This window comes from Mus pahari, chromosome 19, assembly GCF_900095145.1.
Source record: "Mus pahari chromosome 19, PAHARI_EIJ_v1.1, whole genome shotgun sequence".
Taxonomy (NCBI): domain Eukaryota; kingdom Metazoa; phylum Chordata; class Mammalia; order Rodentia; family Muridae; genus Mus; species Mus pahari.
In genome coordinates, this window is record NC_034608.1 from 80,761,602 (window position 1) to 80,766,922 (window position 5,321).

The 5,321-nt window shown below is 36.4% G+C and overlaps 1 protein-coding gene across 3 annotated transcripts in view; it reads left to right on the forward strand.

Annotated features, from left to right (window-relative positions):
• The window catches only part of March1 (membrane associated ring-CH-type finger 1), a 799,133-nt gene that overhangs the window by 369,321 nt on the left and 424,491 nt on the right, over positions 1-5,321 (forward strand). The gene's annotated exons all lie outside the window — the stretch shown is intronic.

The following is a 5,321-nucleotide window of genomic DNA, read 5'->3' on the forward strand; positions in this document are numbered from 1 at the left end:
ACTTTTGGGATAGCATTTGAAATGTAAATGAAGAAAATATCTAATAAAAAATTGAAAAAAAGAGAGACAAATGCTTTGCTGTGTTCTAGCTGAGAGGTACTTAACTAAAGCTAATCCAGCAAGATGAGACATTTGGCTTAGAATTTGAACTTTTGGAATAAATGACAAGAGTAAGCATCAAATGCCCGAGGCTGGTTTTATTCTGCTGGGCAGTGTCAGTAGATGTTCCCCTGCACTGGTCTACTTGAGAATGAACTATTTAATTTTTGCTTTGACTCTATAAGCTATGTAATATTATCTCAATACATGTTATTATTATTTAAGTTAGGTAATTTGTTTTCAATGGCTTACAAAGATACTGTTATGTGATGATATCCTATGACTTGCTGTCTGAGGCAAGAATGCTAAAAAGATGGGTGTGTTCATTTTTTTCTCTAAAGGAAAGATTTGTTATCAAAAATGTCATTTCACATTTTAAAAAATAATAAAATGGCTGATGGAATAAAACATACATTAATCAATGAGAAAGAAAGGAGAAGAACTAAATTGAAAGATAATTATTTCAACACATAAGTAGGTAACATTTTTAATTATAATATCACTCCTCCCCCCTCTCCTCCTCCTATATTTCCAAGGTACTCTCCTTCTAACCCTTCATGTCTTCCTTCACTTTTAAATTAATAACCTCTGTTTTGATGACTATCTTTATATACATATATGTATGAATATATGAACAAACATATAGATAGAAACTGCTGAGTCTGTTTTTCCTGGTTGTGTATATACGTTATAAGGCTGAATTTATGCAAAGGGGGGAAAACGAAACAAGGACCTTGTTTGTAACACTCTTTGGAGGGTTAAATTTTCCCATCAGAGTATACTCTACCATCAGAGCACATTAACAGAAGTGGCATTATCAAAGAAAATTAAACAGCAACATTGAAAATGGAAGAGAGACATCCCAGCGCCTTCAAACACTTACTTTTAATTCTCTGTCCCCCTAGAATAATTCATGTATTTCATCAGCTCTAGTTTACAAGAGCTTGTCAACATAAGGTCAATCAGCTGCCAGAGAGGCTTTCAGGAGAAGTCTCCTTATCATGCTGAAGGAAGTCTTAGCAGCAACTGCAGTGAGTCAAAGAATCTGTTTCCTTATCAGGAACACTGAAGGCGAACGAGAGCAGAAAAGCCTAAGGCTAATTTCTCGGCTTCACTGTTTAATATGAGTGTGCCTGCTGAAAGATTTCCAAGTAATCCCTCAGGGTTTGGGATGTTTGTCCAGGGAAATAAGCATATAGAATCTATGATTTCAAACAGCTTGGAGAGTGAAACTGTGTTATTTGAAGGAAGACTCATAAAGCAATAGAAATGATACATGTTACCATTTTGTTGCATTACATTTTTATTGAGGTGAGCCACACTTATCCATCCCTACCTCACAGTAAATTGCTCATTTGACTTGGAACTCAAAACAAAAAGGAAGTATACTTACCTTGTAGACACTCTATTTCAGTAACACTCTTGACTGTCACTTCTGTTAAATTAAATCGTCAGTTTAAACAGTTATTTTAAAATATCTTATAATACACACTCTGTACCAAAAGCCATCAAGCACTTACATAAATCATGAATCCCTTAGTCAATGTTACCTCCGTGTCTTAGATCGTTGATTCTCTGCTTTCACAGATGACGAAACTGATATACTTGGGATTTTGTTCTTGAGAGACAAAACAGAAAACTTAGGCAGTGTCTCTGAAAAACCAGTGGTAAATGGAGATTAACCAATTGGGCAGAATTTGGGACGGTATAGTAAATGCTTTGTATGTAATGAGAGAGACCCCAAATTACAGCAAGCGAGAGGGCCAGGGTTTAGAAACAGTTAGAATTATCTAGAATGTAAAATTGTATCAGTTGTTGGTGTTTTAAATGCATCGTTCTTTCTAATGTTCTTCACATTAGCTGAGCTTCCCAACTGGTGCCGCATCTGCCTCCTTTATCGCTGCTGCTTGGCGCTTGCTCTCTTGGTGCCTTTTCCTCTCCTAGTCAAAATTGAATACCCATTTCAGTTCTAGAGCTTTATAATGCTTTTCTCAAAAGCTACACTTATTACCGACTTATCTTTTCTCTTGCCCCTTTAAGGATACCTTGTGCATGGGTGTTTGAAAGAGCAGGCACATTCGTGTACATGCCCATTGTGGGTGGGGGTGGGCGCTTAGGATTGCACAACACACAGTTCAGTGAAGAATCCTTTGCAGTCATTCATATTGCTCTGGGTTTGATTGGGTTTGGTGTTTTGTTTTTTTCTGCAGTTTGAGGTTTTTTGTTTTTGTTTTTGTTTGTTTATTTGTTTTGTTGGTACTTTTTGGGTTTTTTTTTGTGGCTCTCTTTTGGGTTTTGGGTTTTGGGTTTTGGGTTTTGGGTTTTGCTCTCCCTCCCCTTCTGGTACTAAAATGTACTCCTTCATGATTGAATGTAAAGCCTCATTACTGCCAGGCAAGCTCTTTATCATTGATAATTATCCCAATCTTTTCCTTTGTCTCCTTTATATTGTTTTTGAGACTGTTTTCACTAAGATAGTCTATCCTATACACACACTTGACCCAAGAAGAACTTCCTACCTCAGTAACGTGAGATAAACTTGTACCATCAGATCATTCCTCTTTCAGATTATGTAACAAGCAGAGATGTTAAATTTTCTTCTTGGAGTTACACAGTCCAGACTGTGAGACTACAGTATTAGGCAGCTAAATTTAAATAGAGTAGTTTTTAAGTTTTTAAGTTGCTGAATCTATTTTGTTTGAATTTAGAATAGAAATTCCAAAGGAGAAAGTATCAGACACTGCACCAGAATGTCTCCTCAAAGTCCCTAATGTAATATTTAGCAAGATAAATAGAAGCAAGTATAAAAACAAATGTTAATTGTTTCTCACAAAGTTTTTAAAAAAGACTTATTTATTGTTATATAAGTACACTGTAGTTGTCTTCAGACACACCAGAAGAGGGCGTCAGACCGCATTACAGATGGTTGTGAGCCACCATGTGGTTTCTGGGATTTGAACTCAGGACCTTCAGAAGAATAGTCAGTGCTCTTAACCGCTGAGCCATCTCACCAGCCCCTCTCACAAACTTTTAACCTCACCCCATGTTACTCCTGTTGGGATGGTTTCCTGATCTCACCCCACTGATGGTGAAGGGAATTTCCTTTAAGAGATCAGTGTACTTTATTTTAATCTTGTTACTTTTGCAATGCAGATTCACTTTTTTATATATAGTACACAATTTATTTCAGATTTTCCTAGATAAGTACAATTATTTCATAAAACTAAAAGGATTCTTAAACTATATATAATATAATCCTTCGTGAATGGAGGACATGCTTCAACCCTTGATGTTGCATGCGATGTATTTTCTAGAAGGCCTTAAAGACCCCATAGGAGGGAACAAATACATGGTGCACTTGTGTTTATGTAGCCTACCCGAGTATATTCATATCTAACAGACAAAGCCAGCTGTATTTATGTGTAATGAGGTATTTCTCTTCTTTTCAATGAGCGCATTTAGAGATATTTATAGGAACTTAGAACAGAAGTCATAAACACTTTGTGTAAATAGCCTGTATTCTTTGTCTTTGATCCAGAGTCTTTAACAGAATCCAGTGGAGTGGGTGGATTAAGCAACAGACAATGATTTCTCACTGTTTCCTAGGCTGGATGCCCAGGACTAAGGAACCAACAGATCTGACTTCTGAGGAGGCCCTCATCCTCACCGGCAGATGGTTACCTTTAGGTGTTTCTTCGCTTGCTACAGGGCAGAGAGGGGAACAAACTATGCCATGTTCCACCGATCTCAACAATAATCCTATTCATTAGGAATACACTTCCCTGAACTAATTGCTGCTATAATGCTATCACAGTAAGGAATTTCACAGAGAAATTCAGGGGAACACAAAATTAAGTTCCTGTAACATAATGCCTTTTTCTTTAACATTGAATTCTCTCTTTAAATATATGATTCCATAGGATGTTACTCAGGACTGATGGATCAATGTGCTATGTTGATATCAAGAGGAAGTGGGCATTACTGTAGTGCCTCACTGAGGAATACTGGTAGAAGTCATTATTCAACTGAATAAAGCATGGAGTCATCTATTGTGCTGGCTATTCTATCTTGTACAAATTAGTTAAAGTCATATATATATATATATATATATATATATATATATATATATATATATATATTCATATATAAATTAGTGTATATGTGTACATTTGCATTTGCATTTTATAATGTGGTGAGAAAAAAAATGAGACCATAGTTGGTACTAGCATATAGTATGTGTATATATGATATGTGTGTGTGTATACAATATATATCAAAGATATATGTCCATATATTCATGAATATATGTATATAATCATGAAACTATCAGTAGCAGGATGACTTCAGGAAGCAATAAAGGAAAAGACAAATAGAGGAGGAAAAATGGGAATGAGCAAGGCAGATGAGCCATTTAAAATGAGCATGTAATATGAGAAATACTACTGAAAACTATCTGCATAGTCTTCCAGTAAAGAAGTGAACATGAAAATAGACTCAGTGGATGCCTGTGGATAGCTTTCTCCAATAAACTAGCATACAGGAATGCATGGCACAATTAGAGACATTCAGATCATAATTTCTCCTAGTATAAACGTGATATTTTTTAATAGTAACAAAAACCCCTAGGACAAATAAGGCAAAGACATCAAGAAAAGGTCCCCCAGGCTCCTCCTGTATTGACTCTGCAACTATGCCCAGTATTCAGACAAGAGAAGTTTATAGGAGCATCACATATAAGGAGAATTTTTATATCTTTAGGCATCTCTGTTTATACTTGTGTGGTCTTTGGGGGTGGGACATGTGCACTTCAGATATCTTCAGATATTGTCTTACTCAGTATCGACCCTAGTCAAAAACACACTAAGTGTACATGAATATATAATATCTCCACCCAAAAGAAAACATGACTAGCTTAATTTACAAATAGTATCTAGTGACACAAATATAAGAACATCAGCTACTGTTTGTTCTCACTTTAGATATATCCTTTTTTAAACTTATTTTATTAGATATTTTCTTCATTTACATTTCAAATGCTATCCCGAATGTCCCCTGTACACTGCCCCACCCTGCTCCCCTGCCCACCCACTCCCACTCCTTGGCCCTGGCGTTCCCCTGTATGGGGCATATAAAGTTTGCAAGACCACGGGGCATCTCTTCCCAATGATGGCTGACTAGGTCATTTTTTGCTATATATGCAGCTAGAGACACGAGCTCTGGGG